The sequence below is a fragment of the Oncorhynchus mykiss genome, chromosome 1 (assembly GCF_057628025.1).
Source record: "Oncorhynchus mykiss isolate SJ-2025 chromosome 1, ASM5762802v1, whole genome shotgun sequence".
Classification (NCBI taxonomy): Eukaryota; Metazoa; Chordata; class Actinopteri; order Salmoniformes; family Salmonidae; genus Oncorhynchus; species Oncorhynchus mykiss.
This window is the reverse complement of record NC_143022.1, coordinates 81,650,242-81,671,161: the sequence shown is the minus strand read 5'-3', so window position 1 is coordinate 81,671,161 and position 20,920 is coordinate 81,650,242. Positions and strand designations below refer to the sequence as shown.

Sequence of the window (20,920 nt, the reverse complement as noted above, 5' to 3'; positions counted from 1 at the left end):
GAGTGAGTGGTCTGAAGACAGAAAGGAAAATGAGATCGCTTTCCTGACAGACTACCTAGAGAGGCCTTTTCCACAATAATGAACTGTCTATAGCCTACAGGTACAATAAAATAGAGCTCACGAGACTGACATTGCTGGGTTCACACACAACGTGAAACAGGTAGACAGACACAGAATCCATTCAGATACACCAGAGAGAAATAAGACAAACCAGCAGAGAGTGTAAATCGTTGGTGATTGAGCATTCCCCTCAAATGAATAGAATTTAAAATGTTATTGTACATTATTAATGTACTATATCAGCTTCATTGGCTTTACACAGTTAGAAAAAAACAACATATCCCAGCCACTCTACCCATTTCAGATCAAAGCCACGTTTGAAAGTGGTACAGCAGAATGGATGAATTATTCCTGTGTAACAGCTCTTCTGGGCTATTACAGGCTTTAGTCTGCAGTCTGAGGCAAGCATTTGAAATGACTTCAGTTGTTGTGCTGTCATAAAACATGTCCAGGGATTTGCTCTCCATTGGCTGTATGTAGCCTACAGGTGTTGAGCTTGTTAACTTTTGTTGTCAACTATTTTAATGGCCTGGTATCATTTGAACCACACTGTAAAACGTTTCCCTGTAACTTTACAGCATTATACTGGCACCTCTGTTGTCAGTTTAATACTGTAATTTTGTTTCACAGCAGTGATGCTGTAATATAGTTTACAGTATGATTTTCCTTACTGTAAAACATATTACAGCATCCCTGCTGCTAATTTATAGGGAAATACCTACACTAATATACAATAATTTTACAGTACTAAGCAGGATTGCAGGTTGTCTTTAGAAGATAGCTCCCTGAAATGCAATATTGTAAGAAAAACAATGTGTGTAAATATATATATATATATATATATATATATATATATATATATATATATATATATATATATATATATATTCAAATTCATTAGCTGCATTTTTCATGAATTGCACTTTAACCACAAAGAACAACATTTGAAAAGAGCAACATTGCAACTCCAGATAGTAGGGGAGAGAAAGAGAGAGAGATATAGTGATAAGAACATTGACAAATACTGGCCAATAATGTACTTCATCATACACAAACCAAGACATCAGAATAGGTAATTCTTGAAAATACAGGATTATTTAAGAAAAAAATGTAATCTAAACAGATTAATGAAAAATAGGAAAACAACAGTTAAACAGGGAGAAATGTTTACAAAAAACTATAAGAAGAACTGCTTGCCTGCCTGTCTTTGAGAGAGAAACAAGAGAGAGATCGAGAGAGAAAGGGGCTGAGAGAGAAGGATGGATAGAGAGGAGTGAGCAGGGCTAGATTGGAGCCAGAGAAGCAGGCTACCTCAAGCCAAAACAGGCTCCGGGATGGCGCAAGCAGATCATTTGCTCAACCAACCCGTATGGCAGGATTTCTGAGAGAATGAAAGATGCAAACAAGTCTAGAATAAATCTCAATGGCTTGCAGATTATCACCCCAATCTTTGAAACTCTGATCCTCCTTAGCTCTGATATGTCAACTATGACAAACATGGACGTAGAAAGAATAGAAAGAGAGAGAGTACTTGCTGTGTAGAAAGGCAGATGACAACTGACAAATAAAGTTTGTGTTCATTAGGTGTGTGTTTTTGTACTTACATGTTGGAGTTTTTCCACTCGAACTCCTTCAGGTCTACCAAAAAACGTGTAACGTGTGGGTTAATTGGCAATGGCTTCCTCTGAACGACCTTTCCGGTCTTGCGGCTCACTCTTGCTTTTGCTGTGCGTTTGGTTCCTTCAGGGTTTATTCAAACCAGGAACCTGCACAACCCAACATATAATATATTAAATCAGTTTAGGCATTGACATTTAAAAAAAAAAAATATTTATTTATTTATTTTTCATTTCACCTTTATTTAGCCAGGTAGGCTAGTTGAGAACAAGTTCTCATTTGCAACTCCGACCTGGCCAGGATAAAGCATAGCAATTCGACACATACAACAACACAGAGTTACACATGGAATAAACAAAACATACAGTCAATAATACAGTAAAAAAAACAAAAACAAAAGTATATATACAGTGAGTGCAAATGAGATAAGATATGGGAGTTAAGGCAATAAATAGGCCATGGTGGCGAAGTAATTACAATATAGCAATTAAACACTGAAATGGTAGATGTGCAGAAGATGAATGTGCAAGTAGAGATACTGGGCTGCAAAGGAGCAAGATAAATAAGTAAATACAGTATGGGGATGAGGTAGATAGATGGGCTGTTTACAGATGGACTATGTACAGGTGCAGTGATCTGTATGCTGCTCTGACAGCTGGTGCTTAAAGCTAGTGAGGGAGATGTGAGTCTCCAGTTTCAGTGATTTTTGCAGTTCGTTCCAGTCATTAGCACTAGAGAACTGGAAGGAAAGGTGACCAAAGGAGGAATTGGCTTTGGGGGTGACCAGTGTGATATACCTGCTGCAGCGAATGCTACGAGTGGGTGCTGCTATGGTGACCAGTGAGCTGAGATAAGGCGGTGCTTTATCTAGCAGAGACTTGTAGATTACCTGTAGCCAATGGGTTTGGCGACGAGTATGAAGCAAGGGCCAACCAACGAGAGAGTACAGGTGGCAGTGGTGGGTAGTGTATGGGGCTTCAGTGAGAAAACGGATGGCACTGTGAAAGACTGCATCCAATTTGTTGAGTAGGGTGTTGGAGGCTATTTTATAGATGACATCGCCAAAGTCGAGGATCGGTAGGATGGTCAGTTTTACGAGGGTAGGTTTGGCAGCATGAGTGAAGGATGCTTTGTTGTGATATAGGAAGCCGATTCTAGATTACATTTTGGATTGGAGATGCTTAATGTGAGTCTGGAAGGAGAGTTTACAGTCTAAGCAGACACCTAGGTATTTGTAGTTGTCCACATATTCTAAGTCAGAGCCGTCCAGAGTAGTGATGCTGGACGGGCGGGCAGGTGCGGGCAGTGATCGATTGAATAGCATGCATTTAGTTTTACTTGTATTTAAGAGCAGTTGGAGGCCACGGAAGGAGAATTGTATGGCATTGAAGCTCGTCTGGAGGTTAGTTAACACAGTGTCCAAAGAGGGGCCAGATGTATACAGAATGGTATCGTCTGCGTAGAGGTGGATCAGAGAATCACCAGCAGCAAGAGAGACATCATTGATGTATACAGAGAAGAGTCGGCATGAGAATTGAACCCTGTGGCACCCCCATAGAGACTGCCAGAGGTCCGCACAACAGGCCCTCCGATTTGACGCACTCTATCAGAGAAGTAGTTGGTGAACCAGGCGAGGCAATCATTTGAGAAACCAAGGCTGTCGAGTCTGTCAATAAGAATGTCGTGATTGACAGAGTCGAAAGCCTTGGCCAGGTCGATGAATACGGCTGCACAGTAAAGTCTCTTATGGTGGTTATGATGTCGTTTAGGACCTTGAGCGTGGCTGAGGCGCACCCATGACCAGCTCTGAAACCAGATTGCATAGCAGAGAAGGTACGGTGGGATTCGAAATGGTCAGTAATCTGTTTGTTAACTTGGCTTTCAAAGGCCTTAGAAAGACAGGGTAGGATAGATATAGGTCTGTACAACAATAAGAAATATCATTGCAATGTAACTAACAAATGCTAAATGTAAGTGTCGGATCAGTGAATGTTCAATGCTTACCTCTGTATCAGCTCCAAGGTTGCAGAGGCCGACCCCTGTTAAGCTAAGTTAAAAACATAGAGCGTGCTGAAGAACACAGAGGGCAGCAGCAAAGTTGGACTCACTGTCCAAAACACAGACCACTCTCCCCTCGATTGATACCATTCATTTTGAGGAATATAATAGAGTATTTCCTGAAATACACAAAAGTAAGGGTGTTAGTGCATTCCTACTAGATATTTCTAGATAGGTACCACAATACTATATATTTCTGTTCCTCCTTAAATCAAATAAGTGCATTACTAAGCATTATCAGCCTTGGTGTGTCTGGCAAAGGAATTTACGCCTCTACATCAACCCGAGTTGCAGTGACCTAAAATCACAAAACATACATATAAAAAATATTCAAATCATATGTAATAGTACAGTATAAACACCATTAATCATATAAACGTTCTAAGTATAAAAACACTATTCATTACATCTGCCAAGAGGAACAGAGATTCGTCCTTCTCTTTGAAGTGGGTCATCAACAAAAGAATGGCAGCAGTGGCTGTTAGATCGTCCCTGCCTTTGATGTAACTGTCGATTTCATTCAGCAGGCACTGGATCTCTCTCCGCAACTTGGTCTTTTTTTTTAAGTTGACAATTCTCTTACCTTTATTCAGGAGAGCTTGAGTCAGGCGACTGTCAATCACGATGCCAGTGAGGGTTTTGAAGTGGTCGCATAGTCATAACTTGGTGAAAAGGAAAGGCCACTGTTCCTGAAGGTCACTGATGCTTGGAGGACAACAAGTGTCCTATCCATTGTTACAGATCCTATCCATTTTTTATTTTCTTAAAATACATTTTATTAAACTGTTTGGCTGTGCTCCATACCAGCACAAGAGGACAAACAAACAATTTACAGATACATGAAAGTACAAAAATATACAAATGTATTTTTGTCATTACTGTCCCTTTTATTGCATATACCTCAGTCCCTCATAGAATAAACCATTTATTTTGAGGGAAAACAAATAAACTATTTACATAACCTTTTTAACCTTGTGTGTGTACACTTTTAGAAAAAAGGGTTCCGAAAGGGTTCTTTGGCTGTCCCCATAGGTGAACCCTTCTTGGTTCCAGGTAGAACATCCTGGGGTCCATGTAGAACCCTCTGTGGAAAGGGTTATACATGGAACCCAGAAGAGTTCAACCTGGAACCAAAAGGGTTATACATATACCTGGAATCAATAAGGGATATTCAAAGGGTTCTCCTTTGGGGACTGCCAAATAACCATTTTAGGTTCTAGATAACACCTTTTTTCATAACAATGACATAAATATGTTACATTTATCACTCCAGATCTCACCTCTTTGCTTGAAGGACTGAAGCAATTCCCGGCACTGTATCGGTGTCAAATGGTCTTTTATGTCCTCTGGCTGAACATATTCAAGGTCTTTAATATTCTCCACTCCAACATTTGCCCTCAGATTCTTCCGACAAAGATCTCACCATCTCGGCCTCCAACTCGGGCAATTGGTGTTTAATTGCATCTTGAAGACCCTCCATTCCTACACTGGTTAGAGTAAAATACTACTTGAGTAAAAGTCTAAAAGTATTTGGTTTAAACACACGTATCAAAAGTAAATGTAATTGCTAAAATATACTTAAATACAAAAAATGCAAGTAAAAGTACAAATCCTTTCAAATTCCTTATATTAAGCAAACCAGATAGGGACATTTTTTTTAATGGAAAGCCAGGGGCACACTCCAACACTCAGACATAATTTAGAAACAAAGCATGTTTGTTTAGTGAGTCTGCCAGATCAGAGGCAGAAGGGATGACCAGGGATGTTCTCTTGATAAGCACGTGAATTGGACTCTTTTCTTGTCTTGCTAAGCATTCAAAATGTAACGAGTACTTTTCGGTGTCAGGGAAAATGAAGGGATTAAACATTACATTATTTTCTTTAGGAATGTAGTGAAGTAGAAGTACAAGTTGTCAAGAATATTAATAGTAAAGTAAAGTACAGATACCCCAAAAGACGACCTAAGTACTACTTTAAAGTATTTTTACTTAAGTACTTTACACCACCGACAATAGGGAGTAATGAGAAACATGACATGTTTATGAAGAGTGACACCTATGTCACATACACTGTAATCTAGAACAACTCAAGTCAGTGAGTAGCCAATGGTACACGATATCTTGAGGCTTGTAGAGAGACACACAAAGACATACAAGGCTCAAATGACAGACCCTCACAAACAGTTTACAGTGATCTTTAGACGGTTCTTTGTTCTTTTGACATTTCCCTCAGTGTCTCACGAATGCAGAGCCTTTTTCTGAGCCTCCAAGCAAATCAAGATCTCCAGCCGGTGCAGCAGGGGAGCCTCTGTGGCCTCTTTTAAAGATGGTGGTTCAGTAGGAGTGTAAGAGCGGACATGCTCCTGAACGTTAATTATGGTGATTGGTAGAGATTAATAATGCATGACCCTGGAGCTGCAGACCCCGCCGTCAATGCTACGCTAGCTGTGTGCTGGCTAAATGTAGTGTGATCTCTTATAGTCCTACAGCAGCATATTGTACTGTACACACTATAGACGTAGAATACACACATATGGACAAGCTCACGCACATATGCCTGTTAGACACCCAGAATAGACGGAAGTGAGTTCAACGTGAGTTGACAGGCAGAAGGAGACTGTTATTGTCATCAACCACCTAAACAGCAAGAAGTGGTAAAAATACAAGTACAGGACAATTACATGTTTCGGAACATGATTCATGATCTGCTGCTTCCTGTGTGATCAATAGGCTAATTATTCAGTCAATTAATCCTCCACCTTATTGGCTCACTCTCTCTGCTGCTGATGCTCCCCACTGGGCACAGAAGTCAGTTCAACGACTAGTTTTGATTTACATTTGGTTGAGTTGTCAACTAATGTGAATTCAAATGTGAAATCAACACCAATGTCACCATTTTAGATTACATTTTTCCCCAATTGTTAAAACCTCTTGACGCACCCATCCCTTTAGTGGGATCATTTTCATCAAAAATGAATTGCAGAGCGCCAAATTCAAATTAAATGACTAAAAATATTGAATTTTCATGAAATCACAAGTGCAATATAGCAAAACACAGTTTAGCTTGTTGTTAATCCACCTGGCTTGTCAGATTTCAATAAAGCTTTTCGGCGAAAGCTATCCAAGCGTTTATGTAAAAACATCTCTCTCAGTAGACAAATATTAAAAAGAGCTAGCAGCCAAGTAGATTGGTCACGAAAGTCAGAAAAGCAATAAATTAAATTGCTTACCTTTGATGATCTTCGGATGTTTGCACTCACGAGACTCCAAGTTACACAATAAATGTTCCTTTTGTTCCATAAAGATCATTTTTATATCCAAAATACCTCCATTTGTTTGGCACGTTATGTTCAGAAATCCACAGGCTCGAGCGGTCACGCTCGCAGATGAAAATTCCAAGTAGTATCCGTAAAGTGCGTAGAAAGATGTCAACATTTTTATAATCAATCCTCAGGTTGTTTTTACAATATATAATCGATAACATGTCAACCGGAATGTAGCTTCTTCCATAGGTGAGAGAGAGAATATGGCTGTTGCACATGAAAAACTCCCCAGGCACCCAGCCATAGATTCTTTCTCGCTAATTTTTCAAAATAAAAGCCTGAAACTATGTCTGAAGACTGTCACAGCTTGAGGAAGCCATAGGAAAAGGAATCTGGTTGATATCCATTTAAATGGAGGCAAGGCATTCAATGGAACAGAGAGCTTTCAGGAAAATCAGCACTTCCTTGTTGGATTTTCCTCAGGTTTTTGGCTGCAACATCAGTTCTGTTATACTCACAGACAATATTTAGAAAATGTTGGAAACTTTAGAGTGTTTTCAATCCTAATCTGACAATTATATGCATATTCTAGTTTCTGGGCCTGAGAAATAGGCAGTTTCAAATGGGTACGTTTTTTTGTTGCCAAAAACAAAAATCCTGCCCCCTACACTCAAGAAGTTAAAAGATTCAGCCATCTACTCAAACCTTGGCCCTCTCGTTATCGAGGTAAGCTGGTCTGCAACCTTTGTCCTCTCGTAATTGAGGGATACATGGTCTGTTGAGAAATTCTCAAAGTGGGATTTTTATTCGGAACATCGAAAAGGGCTGTCTCATGATGCCTGGTCCTGTCTGTACCCCTGGAGGTGTACCAAGGACTTTTTAGGGAATTGGAGTTTCCTTCATTAAACAGTCTAAAATCACATTACACAATTTTACAAACAGTATCATCCTCACTCATTCATTTTATACAACAATTAGATGTAAACCTCATATCTCATATCCGAGGCTATTATATAAACAGCATTATGGTATGGTATTGTAATGTATTGTATTGTCTCCCAGGAGTTCACCAAATTGTACCAAACGGACCAGTTTGTAGCTGGATTCTTCACCGATTTTTTATACCTTCTCCAGAACATAAATGTTCACTCTGTCTCTATACTGTAGCCATGAGGAGATCATCTCCTCCAGGAATTTACGACCTCTCTCTGACCACTACAGCCTGTGTGTAGGAGACAGGGAGAGGGGAGGTGGGGCTTGCCAAAGCACGTCATGACAAAGCACACACGAAATAACTGTCACGACTTCTGCTGAAGTCGGTTCCTCTCCTTGTTCGGGCGGTGTTCAGCTATCAACTTACCGCTCTTCTAGCCATCGTCGATCCATTTTTCATGTTCCATTTTTTTTGTCTGATAGTCACACTCACCTGGTTTCAATTCCCTAATTACATGTTGTAAATGTTCCCTCTGTTTCCACCATGTCCTTGTAGGGAATTGTTCATTGTAAGTAAGTGTGCCTTTTGTGACTGGTGCGAGATGGGTTTTGTGCCCATGTGTTTTTTGTGATTTTTGTAAGCCGGGAGTTATGTGCGTGAAACGGCTCTGGCCATTTACCAAGTTCTGCTCTACTGCTTTTGACTTCCATGCCACCAGTCACAAAAGGCACACATACTTACAATGAACAATTCCCGACAAGGACATGGGGCAGATAATCGAGAATTTCAATAAGATTTTTTCTCCTGGCTACCCCTACTCCAGTCAACAGTTCTGCACCCTCCACAGCAACTTGCCCAAGCCTCCCCCACTTCTCCTTCACCCAAATCCAGATAGCTGATGTTCTGAAAGAGCTGCAAAATCTGGACCCCTACACATCAGCTGGGCTAGACAATCTGCACCCTCTATTTCTAAAATGATCTGCCGCAATTTTTGCAACCCCTCATCTGAGTTCCCTAAAGATTGGAAAGCTGCTGAGGTCACCCCCTTCTTCAAAGGGGGAGACACTTTAGACCCAAACTGTTACAGACCTATATCTATCCTACCCTGCCTTTCTAATGTCTTCAAAAGCCAATTTAACAAACAGATCACCAACCATTTAGAATCCCACCGTACCTTCTCTGCTATGCAATCTGGTTTCTGAGCAGGTCATGGGTGCACCTCAGCCACGCTCAAGGTCCTTAACGATATCATAAATATCATACAATACTGTGCAGCCGTCTTCATCGACCTGGCCACAGCTTTCAACTCTGTCAATCACCGCATTCTTATTGTCCGGATCTCTGGCAGTCTCTATGCAGGTGCCACAGGGTTCAATTCTCGGGCCGACTCTCTTCTCTGTATACATCAATGATCTCACTCTTGCTGCTGGTGATTCTCTGATCCATCTCTACGCAGACGACACCATTCTGTATACTTCTGGCCCTTCTTTGGACACTGTGTTAAAACTTATTGCGACTAGCAATCCCGGATCCGGGATCGTAATCATAGCCTCAAACGAATTAGCATAACGCAGCGGACAGAAATACCCCTTGAAACTTCTCCTATTCATGAAAATCGCAAATGAAATGAATGAAATATATTCAAACACAAGCTTAGCCTTTTGTTAACAACACTGTCATCTCAGATTTTCAAAATATGTGTTACAGCCAACGCTAGACAAGCATTTGTGTAAGTTTATCATGGCATAATGCTATGCTAGGCTCTGCTGGCAGCAGAGCCAGCAGAATAAGAAAAGCAACCAAATTAAATAATTTACCTTTGAAGAACTTCGGATGCTTTCACTCAGGAGACTCCCAGTTAGATAGCAAATGTTCCTTTTTTCCAAAAATATTATTTTTTGTAGGCAAAATAGCTCCCGTTTGTTCATCATGCTTGGCTGAGAAATCGACCGGAAAATGCTACCACTACAACGGCAAACTTTTTTCAAAATTAGCTACATAATATCGACAGAAACACAGCAAACGTTGTTTAGGATCCATCCTCAAGGTGTTTTTAACATATATATTCGATAATATATCCGTCGAGGCAATTGGTTTCTCATAAGAAGCGAGTGGAAAAATGTCTACCTCAGTATTTTACGCAAGATTTTCTGCGGGAGACACCATGTGACCACTTGCTAAATATGCTCCCTTACGGCTATTCTTCAATGGAAATGCGTAAAAAGACGTCACAATGCTGTAGACACCTTGGGGAATACGTGGAAAACGTAAGCTCATTCGTAGCTCATTCACAGCCATATAAGGAGTCATTGGAATGAGGCGGTTTCAAAAAATGCGGCACTTCCTGGTTGGATTTTTATCTGGGTTTCGCTTGTAACATCAGTTCTGTGGCACTCACAGACGTTATCTTTGCAGTTTTGGAAACCTCAGAGTGTTTTCTTTCCAAAGCTGTAAATTATATGTATAGTCAAGCATCTTTTTGTGACAAAATATCTTGTTTAAAACGGGAATGTTTTTCAACCAAAAATGTTAATAGCGCCCCCTAATGCTTAACTGGTTTTAACAAACCTCCAAATGACAACACTCCTTCCGTGGCCTCCAACTGCTCTTAAATGCAAGTAAAACAAAATGCATGCTCTTCAACCGATCGCTACCTGCACCCGCACGCCCGCCCGTCTAACATCACTACTCTGGACGGTTCTGACTTAGAATATGTGGATAACTACAAATACGTAGGTTAACAAACCTCCAGACGAGCTTCAATGCCATACAACATTCCTCCAGTGGCCTCCAACTGCTCTTAAATGCAAGTAAAACTAAATGCATGCTCTTCAACCGATCGCTACCCGCACCCGCCCGCCGGTCTAGCATCACTACTCTGGACGGTTCTGACTTAGAATATGTGGACAACTACAAATACCTAGGTGTCTGGTTAGACTGTAAACTCTCCTTCCAGACTCACATTAACCTTTCTGATCTCCCCATCCCGGATCCGGGTTCGTGAATACAGACTCAAGCTCATTACCATAACGCAACGTTAACTATTCATGAAAATCGCAAATGAAATGAAATAAATATGCTAGCTCTCAAGCTTAGCCTTTTGTTAACAACACTGTCATCTCAGATTTTCAAAATATGCTTCTCAACCATTGCAAAACAAGCATTTGTGTAACAGTATTGATGGCTAACGTAGCATTTAGCATTAGCATTCAGCTGGCAACATTTACACAAAAAAACAGAAAAGCATTCAAAAAAATAATTTACCTTTGAAGAACTTCAGATGTTTTCAATGAGGAGACTCTCAGATAGCAAATGTTCAGTTTTTCCTGAAAGATTATTTGTTTAGGACAAATCGCTCCGTTTTCTGCGTCACGTTTAGCTATGAAAAAACCCCTGTATCCAGGATTGTGTAAATCTATCAGCAAGCTCATTAGCATAACACAACGTTAACTATTTATGAAAATCGCAAATGAAATGAAATAAATATGCCATCTCTCAAGCTTAGCCTTTTGTAAACAACACTGTCATCTCAGATTTTCAAAATATGCTTCTCAACCATAGGAAAACAATCATTTGTGTAAAAGTAGCTAGCTAGAGTTAGCATTTCGCGTTAGCATTTAGCGTTAGCATTAGCGTTAGCATCCAGCACGCAACATTAACAAAAACATAAAAGCCTTCAAATAAAATAATTTACCTTTGAAGAACTTCTGATGTTTTCAATGAGGATACTCTCAGTTAGATAGCAGATGCTCAGTTTTTCCAAAAAGATTCCTTGTGTATTAGAAATAGCTCCGTTTTATACATCACATTTGGCTACCAAAAAAAATCCATAAATTCAGTCCTCAAAACGCAAACTTTTTTCCAAATTAACTCCATAATATCGACTGAAAACATGGCAAACGTTGTTTAGAATCAATCCTCAAGGTGTTTTTCACATATCTCTTCATTGATACATCGTTCTTGGAAACATGCTTTCTCTCCTGAATCCCAGGAGAAAATGCCTGCACCTGAAGATTACGCACAAATTTAGACAAAGGACACCGGGCGGACCTCTGGAAAATGTAGTCTCTTATGGCCAATCTTCCAATGATATGCCTACAAATACGTCACAATGCTGCTAAGACCTTGGGCGAACGACAGAAAGTGTAGGCTCATTCCTTGCGCAATCACAGCCATATAAGGAGAGAATGGAAAACAGAGCTTCAGAAATTCTGCTAATTCCTGGGTGATGCATCATCTTGGTTTCGCCTGTAGAATGAGTTCTGGGGCACTTACAGACAAAATCTTTGCAGATTCTGAAACTTCAGAGTGTTTTCTTTCCACAACTGTCAAGAATATGCATAGTCGAGCATCTTTTCGTGACAAAATATCGCGCTTAAAACGGGAACGTTTTTTATCCAAAAATGAAATAGCGCCCCTAGAGCTCTAACTGGTTAAGCATATCCAATCCAAAATTAAATCAAGAATTGGCTTCCTATTTCGCAACAACGCATCCTTCACTCATGCTGTCAAACACACCCTCGTAAAATTGACTCTCCTACCGATCCTTGACTTCGGCAATTTGTCATGTCATTTACTAAATAGCCTCCAACACTCTACTAGCAAATTGGCTGTAGTCTACCACAGTGCCATCTGTTTTGTCACCAAAGCCTCATATACTAACCACCACTGCGACCTGTATGCTCTCGTTGGCTGGCCCTCGCTTCATATTCATCGCCAAACCCACTGCCTCCAGGTCATCTATAAGTCTTTGCTAGGTAAATCCCTGCCTTATCTCAGTTCACTGGTCACCATAGCAGCACCCACCCGTAGCAGCGCTCCAGCAGGTATATTTCACTGGTCATCCCTAAAGCCAACTCCTCCTTTGGCCACCTTTTCTTACAGGTCTCTGCTGCCAATGACTGGAACGAATTGCAAAATCCCTGAAGCTGGAGTCTTATATCTCCCTCACTAACTTTAACCATCAGCTCTCAGAGCAGCTTACCGATCATTGCACCTGTACACAGCCCATCTGTAAATAGCCCACCCAACTACCTCATCCCCATATTGTTATTTATTTTGTTGCTTTTTTGCACCACAGTATCTCTACTTGCACATTCATCTTCTGCACATCTATCACTCCCATGTTAATGCTAAATTCTAATTATTTAAACACTATGGCCTTTTTATTGCCTTACCTCCCTAATCTTACTACATTTGCACACGCTGTATATACACTGCTCAAAAAAATAAATGTAACACTAAAATAACACATCCTAGATCTGAATGAATTAAATATTCTTATTAAATATTTTTTCTTTACATAGTTGAATGTGCTGACAACAAAATCACACAAAAATTATCAATGGAAATCAAATTTATCAACCCATGGAGGTCTGGATTTGGAGTGACACTCAAAATTAAAGTGGAAAACCAGACTACAGGCTGATCCAACTTTGATGTAATGTCCTTAAAACAAGTCAAAATGAGGCTCAGTAGTGTGTGTGGCCTCCACATGCCTTTATGACCTCCCTACAACGCCTGGGCATGCTCCGGATGGGGTGGCGGATGGTCTCCTGAGGCCAACTCCTGGACAGTCTGTGGTGCAATGTGGCGTTGGTGGATGGAGCGAGACATGATGTCCCAGATGTGCTCAATTGGATTCAGGTCTGGGGAACGGGCGGGCCAGTCCATAGCATCAATGCCTTCCTCTTGCAGGAACTGCTGACACACTCCAGTCACATGAGGTCTAACATTGTCTTGCATTAGGAGGAACCCAGGGCCAAACGCACCAGCATATGGTCTCACAAGGGGTCTGAGGATCTCATCTTGGTACCTAATGGCAGTCAGGCTACCTTTGGCGAGCACATGGAGGGCTGTGCGGCCCCCCAAAGAAATGCCACCCCACACCATGACTGACCCACCGCCAAACCGGTCATGCTGGAGGATGTTGCAGGCAGCAGAACGTTCTCCACGGCGTCTCCAGACTCTGCCATGTCTGTCACATGTGCTCAGTGTGAACCTGCTTTCATCTGTGAAGGGCACAGGGCGCCAGTGGCGAATTTGCCAATCTTGGTGTTCTCTGGCAAATGCCAAACGTCCTGCACGGTGTTGGGCTGTAAGCACAACCCCCACCTGTGGACGTCGGGCCCTCATACCACCCTTATGGAGTCTGTTTCTGACCGTTTGAGCAGACACATGCACATTTGTGGCCTGCTGGAGGTCATTTTGCAGGGCTCTGGCAGTGCTCCTCCTGCTCCTCCTTGCACAAAGGCGGAAGGTAGCGGTCCTGCTGCTGGGTTGTTGCCCTCCTACGGCCTCCTCCACGTCTCTTGAAGTACTGGCCTGTCTCCTGGTAGCGCCTCCATGCTCTGGACACTACGCTGACAGACACAGCAAACCTTCTTGCCACAACTCGCATTGATGTTCCATCCTGGATGAGCTGCACTACCTGAGCCACTTGCGGGTTGTAGACTCCGTCTCATGCTACTACTAGAGTGAAAGCACCGCCAGCATTCAAAAGTGACCAAAACATCAGCCAGGAAGCATAGGAACTGAGAAGTGGTCTGTGGTTGCCACCTGCAGAACCAATCCTTTATTGTGGGTGTCTTGCTAATTGCCTATAATTTCCAACTGTTGTCTATTCCATTTGCAGAACAGCATGTAAAATTTGTAAATCAGTGTTGCTTCCTAAGTGGACAGTTTGATTTCACAGAAGTGTGATTGACTTGGAGTTACATTGTGTTGTTTAAGTGTTCCCTTTATTTTTATGAGATTATTATATTCTGTTATTGACTACATTTGTTTATCCCATGTGTAACTCTGTGTTGTTTGTGTCACATTGCTTTACTTTATCTTGGCCAGGTCGCAGTTTTAAATGAGAACTTGTTCTCAACTGGCCTACCTGGTTAAATAAAGGTGAAATAAAAAACAAATTAGTAAGTGGTGTCAGGTGTGGTTACGGGACATTTCCAAGTGTCCCTAAACATCTCCAAAGTGCTATATTTCTGTAAATTAGATATTTTCAGTGCTATTACATATTTGCAATCCCTAAATGCTATTTGTTCAGTATAAAACACAATTTCTAACATATCAACCTCACTCAAACGTGGTGATGTTATAGGGTATCCAGGGTACATTCAAGTTTCCTTTCAACCTCTCCAAAGTGTCAGAACGTGGTAATTGCACTGGTTTTGCACACGGGATGTGCCTATTGTTCACTATAAAAACTACATTTCTACAACACCAACCTCTCTCAAACATTGTGGTGGTGTCGGGGACATACAGGGGATATGGATGCCTACAGCGCGTAAGGAGGCAACATCATATTTTTAATGCGCAAAGATCACCCGTAGACATTCGATGTTGCCATTAAGTTATACATCATCGCATAACATTGGCAATAGGCTAGAATTTGTTCCTACCAACCTAAGGATTAATTTCATACTCGCCATGTAGCTATAGCTCAAACACAGACCGAATCGAAGTTTACCTTGTAAGATGTTTCCTGTTTGGTGAAAACGTTTGGTGAAAAAATAAAATAAATATTTTGACTGTTGGAGCTGGTGATCAATAACGGTAGATCACAGGCAGACAAATAAGATATCCTCATGGTGTGTATCAATGTATTCCGTGTTTAATTAGTTTATTCTTCACAACGCTAACCGAAATGTAGGTAGCAGCCATCTTGAAACGAGATCATCAGCCTGACCTGCCATTATGAATTCGTATGCCCATGTATGGTAGGTAATAAGTCATACCAAAGATTTGAAGGCCCCAATCAATAGCCAATACTCAGTTTCCCGCAGACACCCTGCTTTTACAGATAGGGGCTACCGTTCTCATACCAGGCTGAATTTAATAACATTTTAAAAAGAGGGTCCCCAAATATGGGGACTTTACATTTAAGAGGCTCGCTTGCTAGCTAAGATTTTGAAAGTATGATGTTGATATGATCAGTCCAATTAAAGCTACGGTATAACGTGATTTGACTTAAATTTATCTGTGATTTTGCAGTGACATAGTGTCCCCATGAGTGACAGAACATTGAGCCAATCACAGAGTAACTGGAGAACGTTACCCACCCCTACGCCCTGTATTTTCTGCTGGCTGCCCCACCAACACAGAAATCACTGAGCTAGGCTGGAACACCTGCATTTGGAGCTGCCTTACTCAAGAAAGCAACATTTTTAAAATAACATGCGAAACAGGCAACAACAACTAAAAAACAAAAACAATTTTGCTAAACAGGTGGGGCTCAGAGCTTCACCTGGCCTGAATGATGGGTTGCCACTGTTTGTACTACTGTACTGTATGTTAAACCAATTGTACTGAATAAATAAAGAAACTGTCAAAATACAGTAAAATCTAAATCATAAGTCAAGAATCAAATGCTCCATTGCGAAAACAGGACTCTGCTGGAATGTCACCTCAGGCCTCCGCCATTACCTGGAGAAGGGCAGTACGTTCATGGGGTTTGCGATCATACATCTTCCACTGCCATGCTGAAAATATCTTGAGAAATGGGGAATATGGTGGGAGATGGATCATTGTAAACCTGTCATGGTCATGGAACCAGTTGCAGACCTGAGCAGCACAATGGAAACTAACATCCCAAATTGGAACATACATTTTCTGCTCAGGATCACCTGGCCCTCTCTGCTCTGGCTGAAAAACATTGTCATGTAAGATGTTCAGGGAATTAAGGAGATGGGCAGTGTTGTATGGTTTTAGGGTGGCATGGGGGTGGCTCATAGCTGGGCATATGGTGACATTTCTACCACGCTGACTAGGTACTTCAATGATGGCACGTTGACCAATGATGTTCCTTCCTCTCCTCCTCTTCGCTAAATTGAATCCAGCCTCATCTGTGAATATGAGTTCCTGGGGGATGGGACTTGCATCCAACTCCATGATTCTCTGAAATGACACTAAATACTGCAATTGCTTTATAATAAAGTTCACTGGCAACATCAATGAGTCTCTAATGTTTCAAGATTGTAATACTAGTACATTTACTTACTTGCACATATTCATATTGTTTATCCTTGTATTTCCTCTTTGGAAATTCCTTTCAAAAGGGGCTCTGTAGATGTGCTTCATCCAGAGATGGTGTTTCTTAAGGATGCGGGCTGTGTTTGATAAGCTCACTCTGATGTTATTAAAGATGGCAGGGTTTTCAATAATTTGTTGTATGATTTCCCACAGTCTTATGGCATTATTTTCAACTACCATTTGCACAATGGCAGCCTCCTTTTAGTCTGTAAATAGACGCGTTCTACCAACGTGGTGGTCGTCTTTCAGTTCTATAAAAACAAAATAGGATACAGTACAGTACACACTACAGTAATGCAGTATACAAGATAAACATGTTATCAAAGTAGTATTTCTCCCAATTTCATGCATACAGTAATACATGAAACATTTACTTTGTTTCCCCTTACAGTGTGTATTGGAATCGACAGTCTTCACTGTGCTTTATGTTGTACTACTGTCAAGTAGTAAAAATAGTAGAGCCAATGTCTGCAGTACATACTGTACCTATTCTCATTTTGGTACTTCCGGATGATGGATGCTACGGTGAAGCGGCTCAGATTGGGCTCTCTGCCCAGCCTCTCTCATGGTCAAACCATGGTTCAGATTGGGCTGCACTCTCTGCCCAGCCTCTCTCATGGTCAAACCATGGTTCAGATTGGGTTGCACTCTCTGCCCAGCCTCTCTCATGGTCAAACCATGGTTCAGATTGGGCTGAACTCTCTGCCCAGCCTCTCTCAAGGTCAAACCATGGTTCAGATTGGGCTGCACTCTCTGCCCAGCCTCTCTCAAGGTCAAACCATGGTTCAGATTGGGTTGCACTCTCTGCCCAGCCTCTCTCAAGGTCAAACCATGGTTCAGATTGGGCTGCACTCTCTGCCCAGCCTCTCTCAAGGTCAAACCATGGTTCAGATTGGGCTGCACTCTCTGCCCAGCCTCTCTCAAGGTCAAACCATGGTTCAGATTGGGCTGCACTCTCTGCCCAGCCTCTCTCAAGGTCAAACCATGGTTCAGATTGGGCTGCACTCTCTGCCCAGCCTCTCTCAAGGTCAAACCATGGTTGACCACATGGACCACATGGTCCACCACAGTCACCCAATTTCATCAGAGATTAGTCTTCTTGTTCTTGGTCTTCCTCCACCTAAGACCTCTCTTTGCCTAGTTTGCCTCCATTGTTTTCCAAACACAGGAGTACTCACCTGTGACCTTTTTATCCATACCAAAGATCTGATCTGAACATTTACGCAATTAGTGTTTGCAAAGTGAAAGGGATCAATTTGTAATTGAACTTAGCTTGTTGAACAGTGTTGCTTTTCATTTGCACACAAGATATTTTAGTTGTGAAGGTTGTGCCAACGGTAGAGAATTGTGTGGTGTTTTGCCAAATGTTTGTTATAGAATTGCAATCTGAGTGTAAAGCAAAATATGTGCCAGTAGTATTGCAGATTTTATGTATGTTTCTGCTAAATGAGTTACAGGTTTGCGTCATTGTGCCTCATGGGCCAATTTTAGTGTGGAAACAATTGGCAAAAACTGTAAAAGAAAGAAGACGGAATTCCCTTACGTTGATTACTTTTTGCAAATCCAATCAGTTTTCATGTTGATTCAATGACATCGCACTGATTACTTTAGTTGAAATTACGTGGAAACAATGTTGATTTGACCAGTTTTTGCCCAGTGGGTTGTGATATTTCGAGGACAATTGTGAGGGTGCCTGGACTGATCTCTGTGCCGAATACGTCACTGAATGTCACAGGACAGGAGAGCTCTTTGTGAGGATGAATTGAATGGCAGCAAGGGATCGACCATAAACAAACAGAGAGGAATTGATTTTGTCTATGAGGAATATCAGGCTATGTCTGTTCGCTTGAAAATGCACTGTGACAAGCCAGGGGACTGATGTGGTTTTAATCACATTTATATACCTCAAAAGTTATGTTTATAACTTAAATCACAATCGGTTGGTGTCAATACGTAAGAATTTTTCTGTGTCCACAGTGCAGTATATGTGAATGTAAGATATGTCTTTTAATCTGTACTGTAGCATCATCACCTAACCAACCATTTAGATCATCCTTTAGCTGTGTTCAATCAGATTAAAGGCCCAGTGCAGTCAAACATGTGATTTCCTGGGTTTTATACATATTTCCACACTATGAGGTTTGAATAATACTGTGAAATTGAGGAAAATTACCATAATGCCCTTTTAGTGTAAGAGCTGTTTGAAAAGACCACCTGAAATTCCTGCCTGTTTTGATGGGATGGATATTTGGCGTCCTATGGTGATATCACGAGACTGCCAAAGTGATAAATTAGTTAATAGACCAATAAGAAAGTGAGTTCCAAACCTAGTTTTCAGTTTTCCCCTCCCCACTCAGACCACTCCCAGACAGTCCTAGCAAAATTCTTTCTTGAGAAATCTCTGCTAACATGCAATTTTTTGGGTTGAAAATCTTTATTTAAAACAATCACAGTAAGACACTTAATTGGTACCCAGAAATGATTTGATATTGAGATAAAAACAAAACAGCTGCATTGGAACTTTAAGTATTTAAGGCTGCCATTTTACATCCCTCTCCTCCCATGATGTTGTATGTTAGCTGTTTGGTTTCATTGTACTGAGGGAGACAGTGAGAGAGTGGTGGACAGAGAGAAAACAAGAGAGAAAGCAAAAGAAAGAGAGAGATAAAGAGAGAGAGAGAGAAGGAGAGCAATCACAGGCAGTAACAGAATACATTTACATATCAAGGGAAATGGGAATGGTTGAGAACACCCTCCTTCCATCTTCAATTTAGCACAGATGGGGAGGTTGCTGAAACCGGCAGTGCGGTTTATTCTCTCTCCCTCTTTCTCCCTCCCTCTCTCTCTCTCTTTGTGCCATCATCTCTCTGTCCCCGACACTCCCCCCTCCCTGCCTCTCTCTCTGTCTCTCTGCAGTATCTCTCTTCCAGTACAGAGGATCAGCTTGGGTTCACAGTGCTCTGTGGGCATGTCCATTAAAAAGTAGTGGTGCCATTAGCGATGCGGTTCATTTACTATGGCAGGGCTGTAAATCAGCCGTCACAGATGCCAGAGTCTATACAGAGTTTCAGTTCCGGCCATTAGACCAAGTCCTAGAGCCCAACCCTCCCCTGCTTTACTGTATGCCTCTCTCTATTGCTCTCTGTCCCCCTCCCCCCCCGTCCCCCCCCCCCCCCCCCTCTCGCTCTCTGTCTAGGGCACTGAGATTTACCTAGCGTTATGATCCGTTTCCTCCCTTCTTTGCTCTGCTGAAGCCTGATTACTATGCCAGTACACCGGGTGGCGCTGTAATTCTTGTATTGTGTTACCCCTGAATCCCTCCAGTGAACAGATCTAATGGTGTCTACGTGTGGTAATGACTCGCTCTCATCATACTTCAATATACCTTTATAGAGACAAACATAAATATGTCACCCCCTGTGATGCAATCACTGTAGCATCAGTAAATTAGTCATTTGACCTTGAGAATCTCAAAACAAGACTGAGGACAGAGCCGGTGAACTGGCTACATCCGAATGGCACTTTCCTAGCCTTGATAAGCCTTATTTAAGAATTACTAGTTGAATTTGCCAGTGAAGGCATTGGACGAAGAGAGGAAGAGTGAAGGAGAATACACAAAGAAGAATAGTGTATGTATTCGCCTGGCAATTTTCCTGTTCGCTGCAGACATAATTATTTGATTTCTGAGTAACAATAAAGGATTAATGTATACAGAGGGAGTCGGTGTTCTGGAGCTGCTGAAGGTTACCGCTGGAGTGTCTGCTTGATTTACAGCGTGGTTTGGCAAAGAGCTGTTCCTTGGCACTGCCAGCCCACCTCTCCATATGCACAACCTTCTCCCTCTCTCGTTCTAAGCCCAGGGACTGGCTGCTCTGCTCTGTTCCTCACCACTCACTTCATTATAATTTTGCTCAGCGGTCGATGCGGCAGTAAAGCAGTTGTGAATATATGTAGTA

The 20,920-nt window shown here is 41.6% G+C and overlaps 1 long non-coding RNA gene across 5 annotated transcripts; it reads right to left on the bottom strand.

The window, feature by feature from the left end:
- Positions 1-1,478: 1,478 nt before the first annotated feature.
- LOC149985657 (uncharacterized) lies at positions 1,479-12,339 on the bottom strand. 5 transcript variants are annotated; one of them, XR_016483138.1, is made up of 7 exons: positions 11,626-12,339; positions 11,196-11,257; positions 5,016-5,217; positions 3,964-4,033; positions 3,682-3,854; positions 1,916-1,969; positions 1,479-1,826 (listed from the first exon to the last, which is right to left on the bottom strand). It is a non-coding gene; the product is annotated as an uncharacterized LOC149985657 (long non-coding RNA). The 5 variants fall into 5 exon arrangements; XR_016483135.1 differs by having other exon boundaries at positions 3,964-5,217; XR_016483136.1 differs by having other exon boundaries at positions 3,682-4,033.
- Positions 12,340-20,920: the final 8,581 nt, after the last annotated feature.